Source organism: Lissotriton helveticus, chromosome 1_1, assembly GCF_964261635.1.
Source record: "Lissotriton helveticus chromosome 1_1, aLisHel1.1, whole genome shotgun sequence".
Classification (NCBI taxonomy): domain Eukaryota; kingdom Metazoa; phylum Chordata; class Amphibia; order Caudata; family Salamandridae; genus Lissotriton; species Lissotriton helveticus.
The window spans coordinates 1,466,086,614-1,466,100,569 of NC_136057.1; the positions used below are offsets into that span (position 1 = coordinate 1,466,086,614).

General features: G+C 48.8%; 1 protein-coding gene across 5 annotated transcripts in view; it reads left to right on the top strand.

The window, feature by feature from the left end:
* Positions 1-13,956, top strand: part of SMARCC2 (SWI/SNF related BAF chromatin remodeling complex subunit C2) — a 588,171-nt gene that overhangs the window by 222,503 nt on the left and 351,712 nt on the right. The gene's annotated exons all lie outside the window — the stretch shown is intronic.

A 13,956-nucleotide genomic window follows, 5' to 3' on the forward strand; every position in this document is an offset into this window, starting at 1 on the left:
TGAATGATATGAGGACCGTACTGACACAGCTGTTTTTACACTGTAAGAGCTTTGGACGTTAAGCTTTGTAGCATGAGTTGTTGTGTCTCCCATTCCCAAATAAATCAATCTAACATCTGTCCCTCTGTGTATGTGAAATATTTTGTGAAAATTAATGGTAATTAAGAAATGGAAGGTGGTCCATGACATTGGAGTACTAAGAAACAGGAGTTATTGTCATGAGTAAACTTTACTGTAATTATTTCACAGCTCCTATAGTCACAGGAATAGGGTAACAAGACTAGAATAAACTTGTCTGCCTTGAAGGTAAGATCCAACATGTAATGTTTAGAGTAGGAGCGGGCGAATAATTCCACTCCACCGGCAGAGTTTTAGCCCACTCCATCTTACGCTTGTAATGTGGAGTTCTGGGAAGCCTCAGTCAGCCACTGCATGGTGGAGTTTTTTCTTGTGCGCTGCTCACCAATGTTAAGTTGGCGAGCGAGAATTGGTGTTCCATTATGTGCTCGGATGGCACCTGGTGAGATTTTTTCAACGTGGATGGTCGTGGGCTGTCGCAACCATTCATGGTGAACAAGCTACCACTCAAGTTGAAAATCTACTTGAGTGGCAGCAAAGAAGTAGCGTCCTCTGTTGCTCCTCGTGGTGCCATTCGCGCTGTACAAGCTCATGGTGCTAAAAATCAGTGCGACGTGCCGATTCTGTCTGCCCGCTGGACTCCCCGGAATCTCGCAGAGTTTTTATGCAACCCCGCAGAATTCCACGGAGTGAAACTCCGCGAGTTCCGCCCACCCTTAGTTTAGAGAGAGTGACGGCAAAGGTCAGGATGTCGCTCTGCAGATAACATCAGTATGGTCACGCCTTTGATCTGATTGATGCCTGTCTACCTTAGAGTTTACCACATACATGAATACCTACAAAGGGTTTGGGATACCATGCATTGCTTAGCTACCATTGATGGAGGAGATCAATAATTGCGCTGTTGAACAGTTCTCTGCTTTTCTCCCATGTACACCTCTGAAGAAAACAAACCATTCAAAGGATTATCAAAGTTGCTAAGTAAAAAAAACAAAAGCGTTCTTAAAACATTTAAATTGTGGATAGGTCTTCTAGCTTCTGAATAAAGATTATGAAAGAGTAGACAATAATTATCCTGATTCAAAAAAAAATGGGATCCAGCGTTTAGCCATAATGTTTTATGAATTGGTACATATGGAACATTTTCTTATTGGATAGTACCAAACCAGTGGTACGTCTTTGAGAGCTTACAAACCTCAACTCAGAAGTTGAATATGGTGAGGCCATCTTTTCCCTCATCCTGCACCTTTATATCAGTCATGTTATTTCTTGCTATTTCCAAATGAGCAGAAGTACCACCTGGTCTGGAGAATGTTTTTAGGAACAGTTTGACATTAACTTTTTTCTAGGGAAAAAAAAACACTGTTCCTTTACTTTGGTGTACTACTTATTCAGAAGGTGTTCAAAGTATGATACATTAAGTTACCTGTTTTAATTTCAGATCCTCACCCTTTCTGTTTGAAATGCATTGAGTACTCCCATAAGTTGAACACATGCCCCTGTGAGCGTCTAAGCATTATGGGCCTGATATACTGAGCTTATTTACGTTAGGAAACTGGCCTTTTCACAGAATTTGTCCATTTGCGTCCACAAAAAAGCATTTTGGTATGTATGAAACCCAAACTTTATTCGGTGACACGTTACCAAGTCACAATGTGGGTTTGGGCCAAATACCATTTCGGTATTTGGAAAGGGTGTCCCCTTTTAGGTCGAGCCTGGGCAATGCATGCGCTGCTCTGCGAGGCATGCTGTATTCAGGTAGGGATACAAAAGGGGGTGGTGATGGACGGAACATCTGAACCAATCAAACACTCACACCCAGTCAAAAGATCTGGGTTTGATCCATCACAGTTCTTTAGCCCACTATGCCACCCCAGTTAAGACATGGCTATATGCAAATCAGTCTGTCCCTGTGCCTCATGGGAACAGTCCAGCCCGAACTGCTAAGCCATGCCTTACCTGGACCGTAAACAAGCTTCCGAGGACCGGCTTCTGGCATTACAGCCGTCTTCAGCCCGGCTTGCTTGAATCCAGTGGCAAAGTGAGCAAGGGACTCACATCTGAGCATACCCTGCCACACTTATGGCGGCCAAAGCGGTACAAAAGGGGGTGGTGATGGACGGAGCATCTGAACCAATCAAACACTCACACCCAGTCAAAAGATCTGGGTTTGATCCATCACCGTTCTTTAGCCCACTCTGCCACCCCAGTTCAGACATGGCTATATACAAATCAGTCTGACCCTGTGCCTCATGGGAACAGTCCAGCCCGAACTGCTAAGCCATGCCTTCCCTGGACGCTCAAAAGATCTGGGTTTGATCCATCACCGTTCTTTAGCCCTTTTGTACCGCTTTGGCTGCCATAAGTGTAGCAGGGTATGCTCAGACCTGAGTCCCTTGCTCACTTTGCCACTGGATTCAAGCAAGCCGGGCTGAAAACGGCTGCAATGCCAGAAACCGGTCCTCGGAAGCTTGTTTCTGGTCCAGGGAAGGCATGGCTTGGCAGTTTGGGCTGGACTGTTCCCATGAGGCACATGGTCAGACTGATTTGCATATGGCCATGTCTGAACTGGGGTGGCAGAGTGGGCTAAAGAACGGTGATGGATTAAACCCAGATCTGTTGACTGGGTGTGAGTGTTTGATTGGTTCAGATGCTCCGTCCATCACCACCCCCTTTTGTACCGCTTTGGCCGCCATAAGTGTGGCAGGGTATGCTCAGACGTGAGCCCCTTGCTCACTTTGCCACTGGATTCAAGCAAGCCGGGCTGAAGACAGCTGCAATGCCAGAAACCGGTCCTCGGAAGCTTGTTTCCGGTCCAGGGAAGGCATGGCTTGGCAGTTCGGGCTGGACTGTTCCCATGAGCCACCGGGTCAGACTGATTTGCATATGGCCATGTCTGAACTGGGGTGGCAGAGTGGGCTAAAGAACGGTGATGGATTAAACCCAAATCTTTTGACTGGGTGTGAGTGTTTGATTGGTTCAGATGCTCCGTCCATCACCACCCCCTTTTGTACCGTATTCAGGTAGGGAAGCTCAGCCCACTCACTGCCCTTAGTTTTCATTGTCCACTGTCATCGTTCACTGTAAACTGTGGCTGTTCATTGATCAATAGGCTTAGTAGTCCCACCTTAGAACTGCCTTGTCTCCTCTTGTAACCTCCCATGACAACACCCCCTGTTACAAGTTTTGTTACTCTGTAGGCTTTAATTACAGCCTCCAAGCACTTTTCTCAAATAGCTTTGTCCTGCCTGCTATTACAGGCAAGACACACTCTCTCCTAACGCTTTTTAAATTTTTTTTTATTGCAGGACCACATTTGTAATGCAATCAGTCTCGCATTTGCGAGAACTTAAGCTATTCGCAGTGTAAATGACAATGCTTTTTATTTATCTGTTTAAAAAACAGCACATAAATAAAAGGCATTGTCATTTACAATGCCAATAGCTCAAACTCTCGTAAATGCGAGACCTATTGCATTGCCGATGCTCGTTAAATACTGAATCGGAATAGTATGTATTGATGTTTTGCTGCTGAATTCTTGGACCCCTTTAAAACATAGTCCATTTTTCTTTATGGGAAACAGGCTGCATTTAAAATTAAAATAAAATAGCTTTATTAAAAAACAATGACAGAGATAGTGGTCTACTGACCCAAAGAGGCCACTGTAGGAAACTGGCTCTATATATTCTACACCACAATGAGGTATAGTGTGTATAGAGTCCAGGTGACCCCAGAGTTAGGCAGAGGTTAAAGTTAGATACAACCTTACTCTCTAATTGTGGTAGAGTAGTCAAGCAGTAAGGCAGTATCAATGGACAGTGTTAAGCATCTGATGTACACACTCAGTCAGCAAATGAATTCACACACTCAATAACTGAACTCTAGGCCAATTGTGTTTGTATAAAAATATATTTTATTTATTTGTTTTATTTTTTTAACCAAACAAGCCTGGCACAGGTAAGCATTAAATATTTTTCAGTAAAAAGTTACTGGATATAGAACAGTTTGAAAATGCAATAGAAATTGTACCTTGTTTGATTTACAGGGGATGCAGTAGGATGCAACACTGAGCAAATATAGTACATTGAAATTAATAGGCTTTTTCAGTAAATTACAGGTAAGTTACTTTTTTCGTTACTTTTCTAACTCAATACTGGATACCTAAATTCAGCACATGGACATTTCCTGTAAACAGGTAAGTAATTACGTTTTAGTTATTCGCATGATTTTTAAAGAATATTATTAGATTTCAAAACTCCACACAGTCGTTTTCTGGAAGAAAAACAGTGCATTGAAATGAATAGGCTTTTTCAGTAAATCACAGGTAAGTTACTTTTTATGTTACTTTTCTAACTCCGTCCTGGATACCTAGATTCAGCACTGGGACATTTCCTGTAAACAGGTAAGTAAATACGTTTTGGTTATTTGTGCGATTTTTAAAGAATATTTTTATATTTCAAAACTCCACACGTAGAACATTTTTGGAAGAAAATTGACAATGTTATTCTATGGAGGAAAAAAAGGTTAACGATTCACAGGTAAGTAATCTACTTTGGGAGTTAAGATTCTGGGGTTAGACTCAGGGGTCCCCCAGGGTCAGTGATGCACTGTTGTTGCACCCTCAGCGGCACTAGGGCGGTCAGGTGCAGAGTGTTGAGGCCCAATGTTATCCAGTGGGTGATAGGGGGCCTCCAGTTGGTGGCTGCTGGCAAACAGGCCACAGGGTTGTGGAAGCGAGGCTCCTAGGGTTAAGGTCAGGACAAATGGGGGAAAAAAAAGTAGCACAAAAGGTGCCGCTTCAGCGGCACTTAGGTGGCAGGGTTCAGAGTGCTGTTTCAACATCGGGAGCCCTGTTTTCTTTACAGAACTTCCGGTTTGCAAAAGGGCTTTTGGGTGCGACCACCACTTGGAGAAGTAAGTGGGGAAGTTAAGGGTTGGTTTGACACCGTCGGTTTAGGCACACACTGTGTAGGGCGTTGGGTGCCTTTTGGGCTCGGATCTTCTTACCAACTCCTGGTTGCGGTTAGTGGGGGGGGCTTCTGTATTTAGGCTGCAGGCGTCGGCTGGAGGATTGAGGCAGGTCAGGGGTCACGGATCTCCGGTCAGGATCACCGAGGTGACCTCCTCGTGGTGTTTTTCCACTCGAGGTCAGGCTGGATTCGCGGTTCCTGGATGCTGCCAGGGGTTGCAGTTGAACAAATCCGGTGTTCACTGGAGAAGCAGTCTTTGAAAGTGAAGGCAGGCAGGTCCTCCGGGGTTTTTGAGGTTGCTGGCTGCAGGACACACCGGGATTTCACAGGAGCAGGTTCGAGGGGAGACAGACCATTAAGGCTGGGACCAAGTAAGTGGGCGTCTTCCTCTTGTTAGGTACTGCACGGCTGTTTGGTCCTTCTTCTTTTTTAGGTCTCGCCTGTCGATGCGCATGCGCATCGAGCTTGCGAGCCTATTGCGGCTTAAACAAGCTTTAACTAAGAAGCAAGGAATCGTGGCGATTCCTTGCAGTGCCCGTGACTTTTAAGCTCAATGCGCATGTGCATTGAGCTTAAAAGCGCGTGCACAGCCGCCCGCATTCCTCAGACACCTTTGAAGTGAAGCTTAGCTTCACTTCAAAGGCCCGGCTTCTTCACACCCACATGCCGCTCTGCCCCGCTCCGCCCCCTCCCCTGAGTCATCCTGCCTGCCCAGACTTCTCCTCCCCCCTCGCCCCTTGCTTCTCGCACGTCAGTGTTTATTGTGCAACAGAAAAAAGACGGAAGCAGCAGAGTTCACGGACCTCTGACGGGCTTGTTTAAAAACAGCACAGAGCCCGCTCACCGCTCCCGCTTCCCCAGCGCCACACGTCTTATCGGCTCCACCAGCCTGCTCTGTAGCCTTGCACTGTATATCTGTGCATACCCGGCTCTGATGCCTGAAACCCTGAACCCCCCACCGTGCACATTCACACAGACACATGCGCTAGGCTTGGCGTTCATAGTTTCAATCACTTTACTCCCTCCACCCACTCGGCTTTGCTGTTCCAGCCTCTTACCTTCCTTGCACCCAAGGCTCTGCCGCTGCATCCAATCATAACCCGTTGTCTCCCTCTGGATACCTGGCTCCTAGCCCACCCACACTAACAGTACACTACCCTCTCTACTCTACCCGTCCCAACCGTGTTCTGTCGTCTGTGCCAGTACTTTTTTTTTTGTTAGGTCTGGTTTTATTTAAGCAGCCGCCTCAGACTCGCCCCTTGCTTCTCGCGCGTCAGTGTTTATTGTGCAACAGAAAAAAGACGGAAGCAGCAGAGTTCACGGACCTCTGACGGGCTTGTTTAAAAACAGCACAGAGCCCGCTCACCGCTCCCGCTTCCCCAGCGCCACACGTCTTATCGGCTCCACCAGCCTGCTCTGTAGCCTTGCACTGTATATCTGTGCATACCCGGCTCTGATGCCTGAAACCCTGAACCCCCCACCGTGCACATTCACACAGACACATGCGCTAGGCTTTGCGTTCATAGTTTCAATCACTTTACTCCCTCCACCCACTCGGCTTTGCTGTTCCAGCCTCTTGCCTTCCTTGCACCCAAGGCTCTGCCGCTGCATCCAATCATAACCCGTTGTCTCCCTCTGGATACCTGGCTCCTAGCCCACCCACACTAACAGTACACTACCCTCTCTACTCTACCCGTCCCAACCGTGTTCTGTCGTCTGTGCCAGTACTTTTTTTTTTGTTAGGTCTGGTTTTATTTAAGCAGCCGCCTCAGATGAGATAATGGCGGACGTGCTTTTCTTTTGTTTGTTTTTAAACGTTGACAGCGGGTCAGGCCTGCTTTTACTTTAATAATAGCGTGCACACCATGCTAAATATGTAAAGTGTTGGCCGCACTCTTGTTTTCTTATGTGCACATCACCAAAAAGAACTTACAAACATTGATTTCATACTTTATAACAGCGCGGCATACCGTACTTTCACTTTCTTTGTATCGGACGCGCTCTGTGCCTTCCAACACTGCTGCGTCCCCGGACTCACATTACACCCCCTGACCCGCCCCCACTACTCGGCAGCAGAAGCCAGAAGTAGAGGTGCCATAGTAAGGTATAAGGAAACAATTTATTGGTTGTGGCAAAACGAGGTCACTGTAGAGAGGCTGTGTAACTACAACTAGGGACAGAATTGTTTTTTGCTCATTGGGTCAGTATACGCGGAGTCAAAGTGTGGGTTTGCGATTGGCTGTGGGAACCAGCATAGTCGTTCACTGCGTGACAGTTTTAGAGACAGTTGTGCCACTGGTCAGGAATTTGTAGTACTTCCCAGTCTTCCATAAGAGCGCCAAGAGGTAATCAAAAGCTCTGCAGCGACGCTGCTTCACCAGACGTCGACTCTGCCCGAAAAAGAGTTTGTAGTATCATCCGTTTCAACACCTAGAGTGCATCTAAAGCAGCATCGATTTATTTCTCCCCACCCCGCGTACTGTAGTTCAGCACACAGACTGCACCCACCACAAAAGATATGACTAACATGCAGAACTGCACCTACAAGCCTCCAGTAGCGATTTATTGTTTCTTTTTTCCAACAGTACAATACATTTGTCCTCTGCCCTCTGCCTCACCATCACTCACCCTCACTTACCCTCAACCGCTCAGCCTCACCCTCACCCTCACTCACCCTCAACCCCTCAACCTCACTCACCCTCACTCAGCCTCAACCCCCCACTCACCCTCAAATCCTCATCCTCAATCACTCTCAACCCTTCACCCTCACTCACCCTCAACCCCTCACCCTCACTCACCCTCACTCACCCTCACTCACCCTCATCCACCCTCACTCACCCTCACCCACACTCACCCTCACCCTCACCCTCACTCACCCTCAACGCCTCACCCTCACTCACTCTCAATCCCTCACCCTCACTCACCCTCAACACTTCACCCTCACCCTCACTCACCCTCAACCGTTCACCCTCAACCCCTCACTCACCCTCACTCTCACTCACCCTCACTTACCCTCAATGCCTCACCCTCACTCACTCTCAACCCCTCACCCTCACTCACCCTCAACACTTCACCCTCACCCTCACTCACCCTCAACCGTTCACCCTCAACCCCTCACTCACCCTCACCATCACTCACCCTCACTTACCCTCAACCTCTCAGCCTCACCCTCACCCTCACTCACCCTCAACCCCTCACCCTCACCCTCACTCACCCTCACCCTCACCCTCACTCACACTCAACCCCTCACACTCACTAACCCTCACCCTCACCCTCAACTCCTCACCCTCACTCACCCTCAACACCTCACCCTCACCCTCACTCACCCTCACCCTCCCTCAACACCTCACACTCAATCACCCTCACCCTCACTCACACTCAACTCCTCACCCTCACTCACCCTCTCACCCTCAACCCCTCACCCACCCTCAACACCTCTCCCTCACTCACCCTCACTCACCCTCCCTCACACTCACTCACCCTCACTCACCCCCACTCAACACCTCACCCTCACTCACCCTCAACCGTTCACCCTCAACCCCTCACTCACCCTCACTCTCACTCACCCTCACTTACCCTCAACGCCTCACCCTCACTCACTCTCAACCCCTCACCCTCACTCACCCTCAACACTTCACCCTCACCCTCACTCACCCTCAACCGTTCACCCTCAACCCCTCACTCACCCTCACTCTCACTCACCCTCACTTACCCTCACCCCCTCTGCCTCACCATCACTCACCCTCACTTACCCTCAACCTCTCAGCCTCACCCTCACCCTCACTCACCCTCAACCCCTCACCCTCACTCACCCTCACTCACACTCACACTCAACCCCTCACACTCACTAACCCTCACCCTCAACTCCTCACCCTCACTCACCCTCAACACCTCACCCTCACCCTCACTCACCCTCACCCTCCCTCAACACCTCACACTCAATCACCCTCACCCTCACTCACACTCAACTCCTCACCCTCACTCACCCTCTCACCCTCAACCCCTCACCCACCCTCAACACCTCTCCCTCACTCACCCTCCCTCACACTCACTCACCCTCACTCACCCCCACTCAACACCTCACCCTCACTCACCCTAAACCCCTCACCCCCTTACCCTCAATCACCCTCACCCCCTTACCCTCAATCACCCTCACCCTCACCAATAACTACAACTTTTCTAATGCTATACTTATTGCATTCCAACCCCACTCATCCACGCAACGCCACTCACACACGCAACGCCACTCACACACGCAACGCCACTCACACACGCAACGCCACTCACACACGCAACGCCACTCACACACGCAACGCCACTCACACACGCAACGCCACTCACACACGCAACGCCACTCACACACGCTACGCCACTCACACACGCTACGCCACTCACACACGCTACGCCACTCACACACGCCACTCATCCACGCAACGCCACTCATCCACGCAACGCCACTCATCCACGCAACGCCACTCATCCACGCAACGCCACTCATCCACGCAACGCCACTCATCCACGCAACGCCACTCATCCACGCAACGCCACTCATCCACGCAACGCCACTCTTCCATTTGCAAAAAGAAAAAAGTCTAACTATTCTATTGCGAGACCTATTGCATTTCCAATGCTTGTTTCCTCTTGTTGTCGGGCTGGATCTGAGTAAGCAAGATTCAGGGTGCCCCCTAATTACTAGATTTAGGGGCATTAAATGAGGGTAACGGTAGGGATCAATGGGTCCCTTCCAAGGGGTGGTACACCCCCTATTGTGAATTAATTCGGATTGTGGGGGTGCACAGCTTCAAATGACTAAAGTAGATACAAAGATGAAAAAATGTATTCGTAGGTTGAGTGCTCCTTTAGGTGACGTGTCCGTCCGAGCCACGTCTAGTTCATAGTACTCATACAGTGCAAACAAAAGAATCTGGATGCATCCCTGAGTAGGGCACACCTTGGGTTCCTTAAATCAATGGACTCCTCTTCAAATTATAATGTTCAAAGTTTCAACATTTATTGAATATCTCCAATTCTTTCAATAATTTGGAATTCTTCTTCATTCCATAATGTATTTTCACTTTATAAATCAATCCCATATGGTTCAAAGATGCTTCAAACCTGCTCCAATGCATTTCGGGCTGATTTGCCCTTCATCAGGGAGCTCTAAAACAAAGGATATAGCTGTAAACATGCTGTACATAATATGTAAATCCATAGAGCAGTTATAATGGGTGTTCTGACACAGCAAACCGTGTGGTGAAACAGTGTGGCGTTGGTGCAATGATAAACAGTGGTGAAAACGACGGGTGCACGTGCACTTCCATGTTTTTTTAGGCACGAATTCCAAATTATTGAAAGAATTGGAGATATTCAAAAAATGTTGAAACTTTGAACATTATAATTTGAAGAGGAGTCCATTGATTTAAGGAACCCAAGGTGTGCCCTAGTCAGGGATGCATCCAGATTCTTTTGTTTGCACTGTATGAGTACACCCCCTATCGTGCCACCCTCCAGTGGGAGGGGGCCAGGAGCCTGTCCCTGTTCGACTAGGTCCCCCCCATCCTCAAGATGGCAGGGACTCAGAGGTGTGTCTCAACTCGCCTCCCCCACCTGAGGGGTGGAATTGGCAGAGGTGGGCACACCTCTTTCCCTTACTTGTTTTTCCGCCGGCTCTCCCGCCCAAAGTGGGGGGTAGAACCAGCGGGGACCAGTTGCTGAAAGCAGCAAATGGTCTTGCGGGGCTCACAAAGGCGGCATGCCTTTGAAGCTTCCCCTCTCGTGAACCTTGCCCATCCTGGGGGAGAAGGCTTGGCACCTCGTCCCAGGATGTGCATTGTTTCAGGCCCCCGAAAGCAGCAAGCTCTCGACCCAGGAGTCCAGAAACATGTCTTGTGGTGGCAGCCTAGGCAGCCACTCAGTCAGGCCACTAGGAGTTGGTCGAGTTTCAGGGGGCATCTCTAAGATGCCCTATGTTGTGCATTTTACATTAAATCTCACACTGGCATCAGTGTAGGTTTTATGTGCTGAGAAGTTTGATACCAAACTTCCCAGTTTTCAGTGTAGCCATTATGGTGTTGTGGAGTTCGTAATGACAAACGCCCAGCACCATATACTCTTAATAGCAGCACTGCACTTACAGTGCCCAGGAATGGATTTGGGCACTGTAGGGGTACAGGGCTCATGCACCTGTACCCTCACCACTGGCATAGAGCACCCAGCTAGAGGGGTGACTGATGTATGCCAGGGCAGTGGTTTGTGGGCATGACACACAGGGATGGGTGCCATGTCGACTCTTCGCTTTGTTCCGCACCAAGACACGCAGCCTGCAAAGGCAGTGTGTATATGTCAGGGTACAGGGCCTCTAAGGGCTTCACAGTAAGTGCTGCAGCCCTTAGAGGCCTTCACTGGTCACAGTGCCTTGGGGACCTGTAGTGCCATTTCCCAGGGACTGACATGTGGCCAGAGAGGCCAATTGGGTTTAGTCCTCAATGCAATTTTAGGGTAGGAACATAGGCCCATGTACCTGATTAGCAGGAGCCCAGTGCACACTCAGTCAAAGAACATCAGCAATTCAGCAAAAAGTGGGGGCATACCATGCAAGAAAGAGGGCACTTTCTCACAGCCACCGTCCATGTGATGACACAGATTCCGAGTGAGTTGCAAATTGCAACTTACCTCCATTAATATTCATAAGGTAGGCCGATTTGCAACTCACTAGTAATCGCTAATTTAAGTTTAAGTCTCTTATTGATTTGATTTCAAGACAATAAATCACCATTCAAGCCAAAATGCATCATGGCTATCAAATGCAATCCGGCAAAAGGATTATCGCTGTGGAAAACTTACACGATAACATGAGTAACACCCCCCCCCCCTCCCTCCCCCCCCTCGCCTTCTCCTCTGATTTCAGTTGAATGTTCTTGTACTGGGAACTCCGTAATAAAACAAAAGATTACCCCTAGGGAAGGTGTCTTACTGGGAAGCAGAGGTGCTCGAGTCTGTTTGCTTGGGTGGGTCTGCAAGTCGCAGCAATCTCAGATATTTGGGGCAGGTGAGCTCTAGGAATTCGGAGGTCAAAAGTTTGAGAAAGGGTTCCCACAAGTCGTAGAATGAGGTACCGGGTGCACAAGGGACAACGAGATTCTCTCCATCCCCAATATGCCCCACAAACTATGGAGCCATCCCAATTGAGTTGGGACATTTGTAGTACCCCAGTAAAAGAGTATATTTTGCAAGGCTGCCGCTAAAGCGAGTGCCTTTTGCCTACCCTACTCAAAGTGGAAAAGTGTTTGGTTTGAGAGGCCCAGGAGAGTATACACTGGAAGACGCTGGATTTGGGTGTCAAAGTGGGAGTCCATATCATCTAGGATCTGCTTCCAATATCCCCCAAGAGAGGGACAGTCCCATAGCAAATGGGTAAGGGTACCCAGCGAGCCATAGGCTCTCCAACATTGGGGATTTCGAGAGGGGTAACCTTTTGGAGCCGGGGAGGGGCCAAGTGCCAATAAGTTACTACTTTTGTGGTCGTTTCAATGGAGGATACACTACGCGCTGTGTGGCGGGCCCTATAGTAGACGTCTGACCACTCTTTCTCTGTCAGTGCTCAGCCCAGTTCCCCCTCCCACCGCAACTGACCAGGCATTTTCCCAGTGTCTGGGACATGTTTGGTAAACTTAAACAAATCCAATGTCAAATGAGAATCAGTGCGTCTCGTAAGTACCCACTTTTCAAATGGTGTAAGATGTTTCTCGCCACCCTCCTGCACTTCAGAGTGAAGCACCCAGTGTCAGATCTGCAAATAGTTCTACCGTTCTGTTTCCGGTATATCCCGGTCCCTGCGGAAGTCAAAAAAGGATAGGGGCCCTGTGGTGTCAAAGATATGTCCTATGGTACGCTGTCCCTCCTCAGTTCAATGCCGAAACCCCACCGAATTTAACCCTGGGGTAAAGTCGGAGTTGGGAACTATGGGTGGGATCAGGGATGGAAAAGTCGTAAGCCCTAGAGAGGCAGGGACCTTGTCCCAAGCTAAAAGGGGGGATGAGTCACTTTGGAGCTATACAAGTTCCGAGGTCTTGCCTCTCGGTTAATGAAGGGGACGCCCCACAAAGGCTGTCGGGCGAGTGACCTGTCCATGAGCAGCCAATGTTTCTCAGACTCTGGGCGAGACCATTCACCCAATGCCCTCATTTGAACTGCCCACCAGTAAGCCGGCAAATTGGGAACACCCAAGCCTCCCTCAACAGGATCGCTGTAGGTTAACTCCCTGCGCAATCGAGCCCTCTTATGCCGCCATATAAAACGTTTTATGTCCCTCTGCACCGAGAATATAACTCCTGACGGAGGCACCAATGGGAGTGTTTGAAACAGATAGATGATCTTGGTAAGTTTCGTCATTTTTATGGTCGCTATGTGGCCCAACCATGACAGCGAGTGAGGCTGCCACCTTCTAAGGCAGCCCCGGACCTGCCGTAACAACGATGTGTAATTTGTCGAGTTGGTGACCTGTATACTAGCGCAGAGTTGCAGCCCCAGATAGGGGATAGACTCCTGTGCCCAGTGGATATGATAGAATCGCTGCAGCAAACACAGTGTCTCAGGTTCAAGAGAAAGATTTAGAGCTTTTGACTTGTGCACGTTAATCTTGAAGCCCGATGTTAAGGCAAACCTGCCCAGTTCCACCAGCAAAGCAGGAAGAGATTCCCTGGGTCACTCCAGAGTGTCCACACCGTCGTCCGCATACAGGCAGAGCTTGTGCTCTGATCCCACAAAGAGCATCCCTGTAATGCAGGGAGCATCCCGAATCTTTTGAGCCATGGACTCCATGTACTGGGCAAATAAGAGCGGTGACAGAGCACACCCTTGTCTCATTCCCCTTCAAATGGGAAAGGTATTTGAGACGGTTCCGTTCACC